Consider the following 17,426-nt stretch of genomic DNA (forward strand, 5'->3'; position numbering starts at 1 on the left):
AGTGATTCTTGAGTCTAGATACATTAATTTTTCCTTGTCTATCTAACGGTATACTCAGCTGCATCCTGTTTTTTTTGAAAAGACCATTTTACCCCTGGTCAAGTACCCTTCCCATTTTATAATCTTAAATTCTACTTTTGATTCCTTTAGGTTCCATGACCTCATGGAAGGTCATCTTAGGTTCTTAGAGGTGTGTTGTGTTGTGGGAGACCGTTGTCTTATTTCTTGCTTCCGCATCTGGATCCGTTAACGGGTCAATCTTCAGTTCATCACAGGACGTACTAGCTTGAAAAACCAGGGCTGTTACATATAAGCATACCCTTACAAGTATATTAAACCATATTAAAACAAGATAGACAATATCTAAACATACATACACAATTATACAATTAATATGGAAACCCTCGTAAGTCAAGCATACAAGCACAAGTATACTAAGCTAAATGAAATACGCATAAGACAAGTATACATGGTTCAAGTATACTAAATGGAATTTAAACACACGGAGCAAGTATATAAGTTCAAGTATACAAAATGAGGTTTAAATAAATGAAGCAAGTATACGAGTCTAAGTATACTAAATAAGATTTAAATATACAAGCAAGTGTACAAGTTCAAGTATACTAAATGAGATTTAAATACACAATCAAGCACCAATTCACAAGCTACAAGTAATCCATGATTAACTACTTGGAAATTGAATATGAAATCAAATACTGGAAAGACTAGGACACGTGGTCACAGACCAAGCAAGTTATTCTGGGTAATTATGACCCATAAGGTACTACCTAGTGCGCATGTGTATAAATTATTCCGGGTAATTACGACCCACAAGGTACTACCTATTGTGCATACTAGAGCCGAACCCTAGCCATCATATGTAAATTGTCCTCACAAGCTTTCTAAAATCAACAAGTTTAAAACTTTATAAATTAACAATGCAAGTAGTAATGTTCCATGCACAAGTAATGTTGAATTCACACAAACCATGTCCTAGAATTCAAGTCTAAATGGCATATGACATTTCAAGTCTTTAATATGCGTTTTATACATAAAATAATAATATCGTACAACAATCTAGTCAAATTACCATCCTAAGCCACAAGTACTAAATAAGCTATAATTTAGTAACAAGCTTTCAAGGTAATTAATTGTGATATTCTAAATAAGTTATATACCTACGCAAGATATATTTAAACAAGCTTTGCAAAACAATGATACCCTATATCATGCTAAGTCCAATTACTATTTTAAGAGGCCACAAGTACTAATTCTGCGCAAATCTAGTAGCATGCTCACAAGGTAACTAAATGTTCTACATTTCAAGAGATTATCATTCTAACATGAAAAGTCTCTAAAATCAAATAATTTAGTAAATGAAACAATTTACCTACGGCAAGATACACATGCTTCCAAGGCTCTGAATTATCAAACAAGCTATATAATGCACTTACGCTATAATTCCACAAGTCTCTATTTTCATGTTATCTCTACATATATATATATATATAAGCTAGGCATCCCTTTAAATCATAGATTTAGCTACACAATATATATATATATATATAAACTACAATTTGGCAAGCTAAACATATATACACACCAAACATGCTATAAAACCACAAAACCCTAAGTCATTTCAAGACTTTCCAATCTAAATACAAAATGATAATTTATCAAGCATATAAATAATATATATTAAGCTCCAAAAGCACCTAAACACTTAGGAAATAAACATACAACAACCCCCTACCACAATTTGAGATGAAATCTCAAAAACCACCAAAACGAAACCTCTCTGAATGCGACGTCACTTCGGGGTTTTGTCATGTGAACCTTTTACCCTCTTACGGCAACACCAAAATCTAAACTTGGAGTCAAACCTAAACTCGAAAAATGATTAAAACGGATTCCAATCAGTTGGAATCGAAGGTCTCGCCGAGGCCGACAACAATGTCTTCATTGTTGCGGGAAGAATCCAAAGGGAATGAGCTCAAAAGAGGAAATTAAAGGTGGTAACCAAGGGCTGCTATGGTGGCTGGCCATGGAGTAGAGACAAGCTTTTGTCTCTCTTCCCCTATTTATAGGAAACTTAAAAAGTGCCCCGAACGGTGTAATGACCTGGTCTTTTTTCCTCCTTTCCCATTTTCGTTGATTTTTTTTTTTTTTTTTTTTTTTTTGTCTTTTTCCTATTTTATCCTTTCCCTATTTCGTCTTTTTCTCATTTATCAATTTTCCTTGCATAACCTCACTTGTTGTGCTCGAATTTGATTCCGATTTTGCATGCATCCATGATACTTGGTTTCCATGATATTTGTATTTTCACTTTTGTAGAAAAGCATGCTAATTGCTTTCATTTTCGTAAAAGGGGTATGGATGCATACTTTATTGTAATTATTCTTGATTTTGGGGTTTTGGTGTGATTATGTAAAATAATTATTTTTCGTTTTAGGGACCATTTTGTAATTTATTTTGGAAGATATTTTCAAAAAGGACCTTTTTGTAATTTTTGGAAAATGTGACAAGTGTCACATTTTCATGGTGCCACTTGTTGGCAATGGGGTGGAGTGACTTGGATGTGTAATCTTTGGGCATTTGAAGGGTGGAGATTCACCCACATGTTGGCCTAGGATTGGTGCACATGTTGGCTTTGATTGTTGACAAGTGTAGGCTTAGGATTAAGCCTAGGAGGAAGCCATTGATTTGTGACAAGTGTAGGATCATGATTTATTCTTGCATTGTGTGTGTGAGAGAGGTAGTGTAAGGGCACATAGTGAATGGAGGATTACTAGACCCTCCACTCACCATTTTCACCTTCACCTTCTTCATTCTCACTTGTTCTTCAAAGGTCTAACCAATCCACCATTAGAGGAAATCTTAGTTTAGAGCTTCTTGGTTCATTTTGACTTCCTTCCACTCACCTTAAACCAAAAACCTTGGGAGAGAAAAGTTTCCTCTCACTCTCCTCTTTATTAACCCTAAACTTGTTTTCCACTTTGAACTTGGTAGCTTGGATTATAGAGATTCAATTCTCTATTGAGGTAAGGGTGGTAATATGTTTATATTTAAGTGTTTTATAATCCTTGGGGTTTAATATATATTGTATACATGCTTTTAATATGATAGTTTTGCATATTACAGGAAACCCTCACTTCTTGACTTAGGATTTATGGATTTAAGCATGTATGATATGTATAAACCATGTGTAGAAGGATTATATAATTTAGTAGTATGCTAAATTCTTATATTTTCACATGTGTTATGATATAGAACTCTTGTGGAATTATTAATGCTATATGCAATTTCTATTGACTTCAATTGCTATATTTGTTGAGATAATAATTATATGTTCTTGTGGATTACAAATTATAATTATCATAGAAGCTTATTGCTTTAAATGTTAATATTTAGTGTATAAAGTTTATTGTTGAGGTATGATTGAAATTGATAAGTTGGTAGTATTGTCTTGTGCATAACATCGTGATGATGACTTGTCATTTAGCATGCCATTCTAGACTTGGAACCCTAAGACATGGTTTATGTGGTTTCAAAGTACTTGTGCTTGTAAGGTGGTTTATGTGCCTTAATTATAGTGTTTGAGTTTTGAACTTGTTTGTGATTTTGGATTATCTTGGGACATTGTTACAAGTGATATGGCTAGATTTTGGCTCTAGTGCGAAAGGTATGAGTTCTCCCCAATTGAGATAGTGTGCACTAGTGTGGTCTTCCCAGCGGGTTAATGCCTGGAATAACCATTTTGATCTTGGTTTAGTCTAAGATGTGATGTCCAAGTATTCCACTAATTGATTTCGCATTAAATTCCAAGTTGACAACCAATACTTAATTGTAACTTGTGATTTTTGTTATTGGCGAATTGATGTTGTTAAGTACATTAATATTAATATATGTTGCTAAGGAATATTTAAGTTAGGTTAAGATGATCCCTTAGAACACCTTGAACATAGACGTTAACTTGAATGCTCCCTTGTATTCATCTATATTGATCTTGCAATGATATTGAAACCTTAGGGTATACGTGTATGCTTCTTCCTACGAGTAACTTGATTACTCACCCTAGTGATTTGGGTTATTTTTCAGGCAAAAAGACTATGTTCTTGGATGCTCATTATCCTTAGAGGCTTATGAGTTATTTGAAGCATTTTTGTATATTGGCATGCAAGTGTTTAGCATGCTTAACTTTGATGTCATATTTTGTATACCATGGGTGTTTGGTATTTTAGAAGCTTATGTAGCTTTCTTGATGTGCAATGGTACTTAAGTTTTTACTTTTGACATTATAAACATGTATGTAAAAAGGCCAAGGGCCAAATATGTTTACTTTTGCATCTATACTCTTTTGGTATCAAACTTTTCTTTAAAAATGTATTTTAACCATCTTGGAGGTTTGCCACATGAAATTCTTGTAATTGACATGTTCATATGTTCAGTCTTCCTAAAAATGAATCAAATTTTGATCTATGTATGTGGGTAGAATGAATCACATAGGTTCCATTGCAATTCCATATGTTTGGAGGAGCTTTCAGCAGCATTTCGAGGAGTTTCGTTCGACCGAAACTCCATCTCGGTCGACCGATCCCTTTTTGAGACCAAATGAACAGTAAAAACAACCTTCAAAAAACATTCTGTGAGTTTTGATCGACCAAAACTCTAAGTCGGTCGACCAAAATAGCCCCTGTGCACCAGCACTTCCAGATTTCAATTCAGCACTGATGATCCAACTTCGAAAGGCCATAACTTCTTCGTTCCTTATCCAAATGGGGTGATTCTTAAACCTAAACTCAAGGATTTTGAGTCAGATTTCCAATGGTACCTATGCCATTCTCAGATTCCAAACATAGTGGAAGTTATTCATGTTTTAGTGAAGTAGTGTCAGTTTTCACTTCAACCGAGAAAGGGCAATTTGTGGGATTCTTGGCCAATGTTCTTAAAACCTCTTGGAATGTCTTGAAATGATTAGATTAGGTTGTATTCACCTTGTTTGACTTGTTTAGAGTCAATTTTCTCTCTTTAATTGTGAATTGACCATTTTGCCCCTCGGATAACGAATTTTGTCCTTTTTGACATTTGTTTCCGCTTTTACTCTCTTTAGGTCCTGTGATCTCATAAAAGGTCACATTTGTGTCTTAGGAGTGATTCATATCTCTTAATACCTTGGTTTATCATTTGCTTCCACATTTCGGATCCGTTATCGAATTAACTTTCGGTTCATTACTGACGCACCGAGTTAAAAAACTTGGGCCGTCACAAACAAGGTCCTGCCTGCCTTGAAAAGTGGAATCTGAGCAGAGGCGCTCAAACGGAAAAAGTTTGTGAATGAAAAAGAACCAAAGAAAAATATGAACAACGGAAGAAACGGCATAAAAAACCAACTCCCGTGTGGAAAGATATGCCCCGAGCAAGTTCGGCGGCAACTGGGGTCAAAAACACGAAAACTGAGGAAAACGACCGGAAGACAATTCAAAGAGTACACGACTCGATGAAATGTGGAAATGAATCTCATATGAGGATCCAAACCCCAAGGAAACACTTTGCAATTAACTTTCATTAATTGCACAAAGGCCCCTACACAAAAGGATAACTGCGCAAGTAACCCAAATGAAAATATCTCTCAAAAGATATTTTCTTTGAAACCCCCAAATCAAAATATCTCCAAAAGATATTTATGAAAACACCCCAAGAAACGAAAATGTTTCTGAAGAAACTTTTCATCCACGCCCCTACGGGAAAAAGAAACAACCGGTGAGCTTTTCTCTAAAAGTAAAGCTACTCATTTCATGGAAACCAACAAGAATAAAAGCACGTGGAGTTAAAAATCAACTCCTAACACGAAAAATGAGGTTATGTGAAAGAAAATATCAACGAAAAAAATAAATCCGTAAAAATGGAAAAAGGAAAGGAATGAAAATGATCAAGTCATTACAACCTACCCTCCTTAAAGAGATTTCGTCCCCGAAATCAGGAACATCCACAGAAGAACCGTACAAGGGCCAAACACATGGTCACACCAAACAACAGATCATAAAGTACCCAAAGACAACTTCAAAGGTCTCAAGATCAACGAAGAGACATGAAACCGCGAATAGTGAGACACCTCTTCAAACAAATTGACATGCAACCGAATGTCAACCACCCAAAGGAGACCAAGGCAATAACACGCTAAAAAAAGGAACACAACTAGAAGCAACATGGCAGTACGAATAACAACTAAAACCCGCCCATAACGTACCCAAGGTGTGGTAGCATCGACAGAGTCCAGTGCCCGCCCACACTTACATTACTAGCTAGGTAATACAAGATAGTATTGACGGCAACTAGCACTTGCTCACCATACACATATTGTACGATAGTATGTCAGTATAAAGCACTAATTCATCACCTCCCCCAACAAGCTTACCCGTGAAACCACTCGATACAAATGACATCAATGTCAAAAATGATCATTACCAAAAGCACCACAGAAACTAGGCATTTTGTGAGAGTTGAGATATGGTCCAAAGATGTCCAGCCGGACCATCCTGGCTAATCCCAAAACTCTGACAACAATGTCATAGGCACTGCAGTGCTTATGGCCTCAAATCCTCAATACTAGAAAACTGGCAACCCCTAAGTCACAAAACACCATTGTCAACAACATCAGTCACGAATCCAAAGCCTGACAAGTCTGTGCTCTCAAGCCAATGGATCGGACTTTACAAAATCAAACAACATCACCATTGTCCTAGTCACAATGACTCCCAACAAGACAATCCACCCAAGAACCTCCACGTCATCCTAAAACTGACCTACTATAAGGCTACACCAAGGAATTAAGACACCGGGTCAAGCTCACACAGACAATCCCGACAACCAAGGTCATATAACCCCAAGCATAATGCAGGAATGAAAAAAACAAATGAACTAAATAAGACAATTTGTCATAAAATATATATATATAGGGTGACCATTGATAAGCACTGAATATTGCATATTCGAGCCCTTAAATATATATATGTTAAGGCCTAAAGTGATACTTCTATCCATTGTTAGACTGATTTATGTTCAATGTGTGTTTATAGGTACTTTCCCAGAGAAACGGTTAAAACAGGGATTTATTGATGAAAAGACTAATATCAAAACTTATAGAGTCATTGCCGGTCATTCAAAGCAAGCCGAAAGCTTAAATGGTGAAGTTTCCTGATGCGCAAACCCAGTAAGAAAAAGAAGAAAAATCAATAAGGAATTAAAGCTCGAGCCTTGTACCTTCAGAGCTCGAGCCCTACTCAGTGGTGCTCGAGCCTAACCACAGGGTGCTCGAGCCTCGACCCTCAAGCTCGAGTATGAGGCGTCAGAATTTGAAGAGTTGATTTCAAAGAAGAACCAAGCTCCTAAGGCCTCGTGCCAGACCTCAAAGATTGAGCACCATCATTCAAAGCTCGAGCCTTGAGAACCTAAAGCTCGAGCTTGGTACCTAGAGCTCAAGCCCTATGAAGCTTGGATCGAGCAATGTTAAAAGAAGAAAATCCCAAAATATTCTAAGTGTTGAAGGAAAAGACGCTTCGAAAAATAGTTAAAGAAATTTGTCTAAGTGTAAAAGTGAAGATCAAGCACCATCCTTTGAAGCTCGAGCAATAATTCTTTGAAGCTCTAGCCTTGTTCCCAAAGCTCGAGCTCTACTTCTTAAAGCTCGAGCCTTCCATGATAGATCAGATTTAAAGTTACTGGATTATTCTTTTCAAAGTTGTATTTCATTCCAGATAGGCTAAAAGCCTAAAAGCCCACCAAACCTTTATTTTCTTCTATGAAATAAGGCACAGGCCTTAATAGAAGAAGTCCTTTTTTCTCGTATTATTCAGAAGGCTGATACTGTGGTGGCAGATTTTAGGGTTTCCATAACCTTAGATGGTGAAGATCTAGAGAAGAGAAGTCTCGTCCGTGACAATAAAAACGACTAGAACACAGATGATATTCGACATCGTCATAAGTAGCTAATTCCTCTTTTAGGGCACTAATGTAACCCAATCTAGTACTATAGTTTGATTATTTTAACTTTGGGTTATTTTTAATATATATTATGTTTCTAATTACATGACTATGAGAAATTGAGACAACCCAATTGGATTTAATGTTTTAAATAGTTTTCGAATTGTTATTACCTTGTTTTAGATATAACTGTTCATTTTCTATTCCCAACCCATTCTTATTGGACGGTATCTGACGGAGCCCTGCTGGACATAAGAATGGAGGTCATGTACTGGTATTCTAATACTTTTTATAAATGAATGTTTTCATAGTCTATGCTTAGGAAAGATGGATTGTTTACAAAATTAGTTAAAGTAGTTGGAATAGGTAGGTGGATAGTCCATGCTAACCGCATATAGTTTATAGTTAACTGCAATTTATAAAACATCTTTCCTTAAAAACTGAATTGAATGAATGTTATTGAGTTCAGTTCATTTGAAATATAATTTGTTAAATCCCCGGAGTTGAAATAGTTAACCATAGTATGAAGATTGTGGTGAAGTCAAAGCCCTAAGACCTTTCTCTCTCTGATCCCTTTAGTTTAGTTTTAGTTTAATTTCAATTTATAATCGTGACAACCAATCTATCAATTTAACCAGTTACTCATGAGCCAATAAAGATTAGTGTAAAGCAAAACATAATAAACTCATTTCCCCGTGGGTTCGATACCCTCTCTATTGTATTATCTTACAAAGATTCATACTATTGCGAGTGGCTATTTATTATTGAAGAAAAAAAAACACATAACAAATTTTGGCGCTGTTGCCAGGGAGATTTGTTTATTAGTTTAGTTTTTAATTAGTTTTATTTTTGGTTTACCAGTCTTTGGACTTTCTGATATCTCACCTTAATTCTTTTTCTTTTCAGGTATAAGAAAGTAGTAGTGAAAATAAAAAAGCTGAAGGAATAAAAAGCTTCGGTTTATAAAACCTTCTATGAGTTTTTGTTGTTTTCTTTTACTTGAAATTTTTATTTTTGTTACTATTAGGATTAGTGGAATTAGTACATGTTAACTCGCCATACTCAGTTAAAACCTTTAGTGCATGATCCTGAAATAGACAAAACTCTTAGTCAATTAAGAAAACTTAAAAAGACATTTGAATTCAATAGGAAGTTCCTCTAATAACATGGCTGATAATCGTGATGCACCAGGTAATTGTAATGGTAATGGCAATGGTAATGGAGAACGGGTGCCACCTGTTCCTCCACAACCACAATTGAGGGATCATTTTATTCCAACCACATACACTTCCCCTTCGTGCTTTGTATTTCCTGATGCTGATGCAACCCATTTTGAGATCAAGCCTGCTATGATCCAAATGCTTCCTACCTTCCATGGGTTTGCAACAGAGGATCCTTATATACACTTGGATGTATTTTTGGAATTGTGTTCGACTACCAAGTTGACCACTCTTACCAATGATTTATTCAAGATGCAACTTTTCCAATTCTCCCTTAAGGACAAAGCAAGAACTTGGTTGCAGTCCCTTCCACCAAATTCCATATCTATGTGGGACATATTGCAACAAGAGTTCTTGAAAAAGTACTACACAGTGAGTAAAACCTCTCAAATAAGAAAAGAAATCATGGCATTTTCCCAAATCCCGGAAGAACAGCTCTATGATTCATAAGAAAGATATAATGATCTTTTAAGAAAGTGTCCACTCCATAATATTGCTAAATGGCACTTAATATAGATTTTCTATTATAGTTTTTCTAATTCTTATAGGAACATGGTTGATGCATCCAGTAATGGAGCTTTTCTGCATAAGAGTCCGGCTAACGCTTGAGAACTGTTTGAGGCTCTAAATGAATATTCAATGCAACATGCTTCTTCCTCTAGGTCTAGGTCTACACTTAGAATACATAAGGTCAAAAATCTTTATGAAGTTGAGAAATCTAGAGAGTTGTCCACTCAAATAAAGGTGTTGAATCAAAAGTTTGACAAAGTCTTATCAGCTATCAGTGCTCTTAGTTCTATTCAACACTCCTATTTACCAAAGGAGGTGTGTTCGATCTATGCAAATCCATCACACCTTGCTGATACTTGTCCTTTCAGGGGAAAACTTTTTGAAAATCACCAAGAGCAAGCCAATGCAGCATTATCCAGTTAAGGGCACAATCCATATTCTAATACCTATAACCCTGGTTAGAGAGATAATCCCAATCGATCATAGTAGAATCAGAGCCAAGCCAATACTGTTCCCCAATCTTAGGGACAATACCAAAATTCATCTAATCATTTGCCCCAAAATAATCCTTTTAATCAATCTCCTATATATCTTCCACCATAACTTAAGAATTCAGCTAATTCAGCTCATCTTCCTACTCCTCCTAAGTATTCATCTATTTTTGAATAACAAGTACTAAGTACTCTTGCTAAAGTTAAAGCAAACACCTAACTTCTTCATACTCATTCTCAAGCCATAACCAAGCTAGAGGCTCAAGTTAGGAAAATTGCAAGTACTATATCTCGTAGAGATTAAAGAAAGCTGACTAGTCAGCTAGTGGCTAACCTTAAAGGGCAAACTTACATGATTAGTGAAACTAATCCTTCAAGTAGTCATTATGAGCAAGTTCAAGCCATCACTACTTTGAGGAGTAGAAAAGTCATTGATAATCAAGTTGAGGGACAACAGGAAGATAGAGAGAGGCATAAGAGAGGCATAGGAATCCCATCATTCCAAATCCACATTCCATAGATGATTCCCCAAATCCTAATCCATTAAGTTCCAAAGGAGTTGAAGGTAAAGTCACTTCTTTATCTGCTCCTAACCTTGAGATAGCTTATGACCCAAGAGCGCCTTATCCTGACCGTTTCAAGGAACCCTCTTATTTTAGTAAGCAAGGGGAGAAAATTCAAGACATGATGGAGATCTTCAAACAAGTCAAAGTTAATATTCCTCTCCTTGAAGCCATCAAACAAATCCCAGCCTATGCCAAATTTCTAAAAGACTTATGCAACCAAAAGAAAAAATTAAAAAGCCAAGTCTCTAAAAAAATTTATCTCACTGAGTAAGCCAGTGCAATCATTCAACACGGCACTCCTCCTAAGTTTAAAGATCCTGGTGCTCCTACCATATCTTGCATCATTGGAAACAATGTGATAGACATAGCACTTCTTGATCTTGGAGCGAGTGTTAATCTTCTTTCGTACTCAGTGTATGAGAAATTAGGCTTGGGAGAGATTAAACCCACGTCAATGGTGTTTCAACTTACTGATCGATCTATAAAGCAACCACGTGGGATCCTTGAAGATGTTCTCATTAAAGTGGATAAGTTTTATTTTTCAGTTGACTTCTTTGTCCTGGATACAGAACCTGTCCATGATCCCAATCGATATATTCTTGTGATCCTTGGCAGTCCATTCTTAGCTACACTGAATGCCAATATTAACTGTAGGACTGGGGCTATGGATATTTCTTTTGGGTATGAAGCTCAAATTAAACATCTTCAATGCCACTCCATATTCCTCAGAGAAAGAGGAGTGTTTCTTTATTGATGTTATTGATGAGGATTTAGTCACCATCTTTCCAACAAAATAACCTTATCCTTTGATTTTGAGTCCTCCTTGTCCTTCTTGTGAGTCCTCTCACAAACTTGAACCTAGGCCATCATCGGATAAACTTGAGTATTCTTTCTTGGGTCTTGATGAAACTACATTGGTTCCTCTTATTTCGAATTTCATAATCACCCATAGGACTGATTTTAGGATAAGGGAGGTAGTTAAATTGTTAAATACAGGCTAATGAGTGGTGTACAATCGAGCTAGCGACATTAAACTTAGCATGCTATCGAGCTATCGACGTTAAACTTAGTATTTGTATGTTTATACCATAGTTTATTTCTATTCTTTTTAGTTTTTTTACGTTTTAAGTTTATTTGTTTCTTTTTCTTTTTTTTTAAATAGGTTAGTTTAGGTTTGTTTTAATAAAAATTAAAAATAAAATAAAAATAAAAAATAAAAAAATTCATGTCTTTTTGCTCTACATATTTGATTTTGTGAGGTGATTACTTATTCTTTCATTCTTTGTTCACTCTCATGTGGTGGTGTCTAGATGTTTTGCTTGACAGGTTTTTGCATTCAAGTTTGGGGGCACCACCTAGCTTGACAATTGCCTATGCTATGGACAGTTTACTTTGACATTCCTTACTCCTATGGTAATATTGTTCTAACCCTTTGTCTAGTTTTGTTCTCATTGCACATTGAGGACACTATGCAGTTCAAGTTTTGGGGTAAGGCAATATAATTGCAAGTTTGGTTTGGTGATAAATTTAAATAATTTTTTGAATTTGCAATTTACATGATAGGGTCGAGACCATGTGATATAGCATAAGTTTGAGTCTGTTGATTTTCATATATTCTGTTTGCAGTCTAATGTTGGTTAGAAATGGTTTGTATGCCAAAATAATGTGAAAATGGATTCTTGAAAATTTTTGAAATCAATTGGTGGCCTGTGGTCTACTCTGTTATGATAATTATTGTTTAATGATATTGATCTCTGAAATGCTACACTTTACACATATTCACACTTGCATGAAATCTGTGGGGTAAAAACTAGAAGTCTTGTTTTGTTCTAAGTTAAACTAAGATGAGTAGGTGGATTTGATAATTTTGATAACCAAGGCATAAAATAAATACATAAATAATAAAGAATAAAAGAAAGGAAATAAAAGGTATGTATGCAATAAATGAAAAATTTTCTTTACTAATGTAAAAAAAAAAAAAAAAAAAAAAAAAAAAAAAAAAAAGAAGAGTAAAAAATGTCAAGTTCAGGTCTGTACCTAGATTGCTTGAGCAATTAAATCCTTAGGGGTCTGTTCTGACACCTAATGCCCTAAGACCATCTGGTCTGGGAGTCATTGGCTGAAAGCTTGTTACATAAGGGGTAGGTTGCCTAGATTACTTGAACAATTAGGTCCAGATGGGTGCTTTATCACTTAATGCCTAAGACCATCTGGTCTGGGAGTCATTGGCTGAAAGTTCATTACATGGGTGATTTAGAAAGCTTAATAGACCTGAACATTGCACAGTATCCTTTTTGAAAAATGCATACCTGTAAAATAATAATAATGCCTTGGGAGTTGGAATTTGAAAAGTTTGCCTGTGAATTGAGGAATAGCAAGGAATAAATGCAAGCATGGACAGTAAGCCACATGTTTAATTGTAAGATCACTTTTAAAGAGTTTTGGAGGTTAAGATTGTTGAATAAATGATTAAAGTGACATATGGGGACCATGGCTGCTAAATTGAAATTGGAAGTTAAAAGTTTTTCTGATTAATAAGATTGGTTGTACTTGCTATATTTGATTGATTAATGAACTGCACGGATATTATGATTTGAAAACAGGCTTGAATAAGCTTATTGTGCAATTAAGGCACTATTTGAGATGTTTGTGGGTACCATAACTAGAAACCCTCACGAGACTGCAACTCGTCCACTAGGGGTAACCTAGGGGTTTAAAGGCTTGTTGCATAGGTAAAATGCAACCATGATTCCCACGAAAGTGGCTCTTTAGTTCTGTATTGCTAAGGGAATAGCAATATGTAAGTTTGGGGGTGTGATGAGCATTGAATATTGCATATTTGAACCCCTAAATATACGTATGTTAAGGCCTAAAGTGGTACTTCTATCCATTGTTAGACTGATTTATGTTTAATGTGTGTTTATAGGTACTTTCCCAAAAAAACGGTTAAAACCGAGATTTTGTGATGAAAAGACTAATATCGAAGCTTACAAAGTCATTGCTGGTCATTCAAAGCAAGCCGAAAGATTAAATGGTGAAGTTTGGAAGAATTCAAGAACCAAAGCTTGAGCCAAGGTCCTGAGGCTCGAGCCCTGCAAGAAAAAGAAGAAAAATCAACAAGGTATTAAAGCTCGAACCTTGTACCTTCAGAGCTTGAGCCCTACTCAGTGGTGCTCAAGCCTAACCACAGGGTGCTAGAGCTTTGGCCCTCAAGCTTGAGCATGAGGCATTAGAATTTGAAAAGTTGATTTAAAAGAAGAACCAAGCTCCCAGGACCTCCTGTCAGAACTCAATGATTTAGCACCATCATTCAAAGCTCAAGCCTTGAATACCTAAAGCTCGAGCTTGGTACCTAGAGCTTGAGCCCTATGAAGCTTAGATCAAGCAATGTTAAAAGAAGAGAATCCCAAAATATTCTAAGTGTTGAAGGAAAAGATGCTTCGGAAAATAGTTGAAGAGATTTGACTAAGTGTAAAAGTGAAGATCAAGCACCATCCTCTGAAGCTCGAGCTTTGTTCCCAAAGCTCGAGCCCAAAACTCAAAGCTCGAGCTCTACTTCCTAAATCTTGAGCCTTCTATGATAGATCAGATTTAAAGTTACCGAATTATTCTTTTCAAAGTCGTATTTCATTCCAGATAGGCCAAAAGACCTAAAAGCCCACCAAACCTTTATTTTCTTCTATAAAAGAAGGCACAAGCCTTGATAGAAGAAGTCTTTTTTTCTCGTATTATTCAAAAGGCTGATACTGTGGTGGCAGCTTTTAGGGTTTTAATAACCTTAGAAGGTGAAGATCTTGAGAAAAGACGTGCCGTTCGTGACAATGGAAACGATTACAACACAGATGATATTCGGCATCATCATAAGTAGCTAATTCCTCTCTTAGGGAACTGATGTAACCCAACCTAGTACTATGGTTTGATTTTTTTAACTCTGGGTTATTTTTAATATATATTATGTTTCTAATTACATGACTATGAGCAATTGAGACAACTCAATTGGATTTAATGTTTTAAATAGTTTTTGAATTGTTGTTACCTTGTCTTAGATATAACTGTTCGTTTTCTATTCTCAACCCATTCTTATTGGACAGTATCTAGAGGAGCCCTGTCGGACATAAGAATAGAGGTCATGTAATGGTGTTCCAATGTTTTTTATAAATGAATGTTTTCATAGTCTATGCTTAGAAAAGATGGATTGTTTACAAAATTAGTTAAATTAGTTAGAGTAGGTAGGTGGATAGTCCATGCTAATCGTAGATAAGTTATACTTAACTACAATTTATAAAATATATTTTCTTAAAAACTGAATTGAAAGAATGTAATTGAGTTCAATTCATTTGAAATATAATTTGTCAAAATAGTTAACCATGGTATGAAGGTTGTGGTGAAGTCAAAGCCTTAAGACCTTTCTCTCCCTGATCACTTTAGTTTAATTTCAATTTATAATCATGACAACCAATCAATCAATTTAACCAGTTACTCGTGAACCAATAAAGATTAGTTAAAAGCAAAACATAATACATTCATCTCCTTGTGGGTTCGACACCCTCTCTATAATACTATCCTACAAAGATTCGTGCGATTGTGAGTGGTTATTTATTATTGAAGTTAAAAAAAAAAACGCACAACAACCATGTCACGACTCATAAAAATCAAAACACGTAAACCAGATCGCATTATACAACTAAACACATATTATACAAGGGCAATCAAATATGTTACCTATCACATAAGGGTCAAGCAACAGGGACACACTACACATTACCAATGACGCTAGCATGCTAAAACAGATACAGTAAATGGAAACACATCATCGATATCATCACATAACTACCAGATAGTCACATCCTCTAAACATGTTTTTAAGGCATGTTTAAAATAACAAGGCATATAAACATGTAAAAAGGACTATGCAAATAAGAATCCTATAAAATCATAAGCAAGAATGGATGAAATGCCTCTCAAAAGGACAAACTCACCGAAAGTGAATCCCAAAACCCTGGATGAGTCCGATCTCTCACTGTGAGGAAATGAATCATCTCCCAGAATGAACACTAAGGTCCCTGAAATAAAGAGTCTACAAGTGTGATAACCCTGGATTTTTCAACCCAGTGTGTCCTGTGATGACCCGAAGCGGATCCAGAATACGAAAGCAAGAAACAAGACAGCGGTCTCCCAAGGCACAACACACCTCTAAGACCCTAAGATAACCTTCCATGAGGTCAGGGAACCCAAATGAATAAAGTGCGGAAGCAAAACAAAGACAAGTCCTTAGAGATGTATGTCATCCCTAAGACACAAGAATGGCCCTTTGAGAAGTGTCGAGACTCAACGGAAGCAAAACGAAGACCAGGGTATCAAAACCCTACGAAGGAAGGACCAAAGGGTAAAATGGTTATTTTACCTAAAGAGGAAGGAATTTAACTTCCAACAAGTCAAATGAGGTCAAAAACATCCAAAAACATCCTTTGGTAACTTCACTTGCCACTTCCTCCTCTATACAAGATAGAGTGTTAGGCATTAGCACACTTGTTTTATTTACCTCTTCACTTTCATCATCCTCATCTATATACTTTGAAATTCTTGCAATTTTTTTATTTGCCTCTTCCTCCTCCTCTTGATGAGAAAGAGTACTTGCAATTTGCTCAACTTGAGCTTCTAACTTGGCGAACATTTGAGAATGAGAATTAATAAGTGGAGCTTGTGAAATATGCACATCAAGTAAAGCTAACACTTTTTCTTCAAATCCGGGTGAGTACCTTGAAGGTGGTGGAGTTAGTTCATCATAAAATGATGGGGGAGGGTAATAGTCATAAGAAGGATTAAATAAGTGATCAAGTCCATAATAAGATGATGCATGAAATGAATTGGACTCAATCTCATAAGGATTAAAATATGATGGAGGAGCATAAGGTGAAGGTATATAATTTCCCCCCAAACTTGGATCAAACAATTCCTCCATTCACAATTAAAATCCAAATGCAAGAAAATATTGGCCTCAACAAGGGCCTATGCTTGGACTTAAAATAAAGCAATGAAATAAGCCTCAACAAGGGCTATCACAAGCATGCAAAGAAGTGCACAATTGAAATACAAGAGTTCCAAGAATTGCTCACAACGGTCCTTAAGCAATTTTAAATTTTAAAATTAGCTTTAAGCTCCAACAATTGCTTCAAGTTCCAAAGTTTGCCTTCCTTGTAGTCAAGTACCTAATTGAACAAATAATAATGAGAAGAAGAGAAAAGAATATACAATGGAAAATAAAATAAAAATAGAAGCAATTAAATGAACACTATTGTCTAGTCTAATTCCAACAAAACTGTTAATCCCCAGCAACGGCTCCAAAATTTGACGAGGCCGCTTGCATACGTCAAAATAATGTAGTGAATGTGCGGTTCAAGAAAAGCCTTTTAGGTCAAATTTAAATTTATAAAAACTACTACTACCACCACTACTACTAACATAGCAAGAGTGAGTAGGGATCGTCCCAAGGGATTATACGTGTTGGAATTTAACTTCAACTCTAGCGTATCACAAGATTGCAAAGAAGGGTTGGAAATAATTTAATTAAAATGCAATTAAAGTAAACTAGTGAGAGATAGGGATTTAAGAGATATGAAGAAAGGTCTTAGGGTGTTGGAATCACCACTAAACTCATG

This window comes from Cornus florida, unplaced genomic scaffold (genome assembly GCF_030987335.1).
Source record: "Cornus florida cultivar Cherokee Brave unplaced genomic scaffold, ASM3098733v1 CherokeeBrave_3.0.0_Hap2_Chr07, whole genome shotgun sequence".
Classification (NCBI taxonomy): domain Eukaryota; kingdom Viridiplantae; phylum Streptophyta; class Magnoliopsida; order Cornales; family Cornaceae; genus Cornus; species Cornus florida.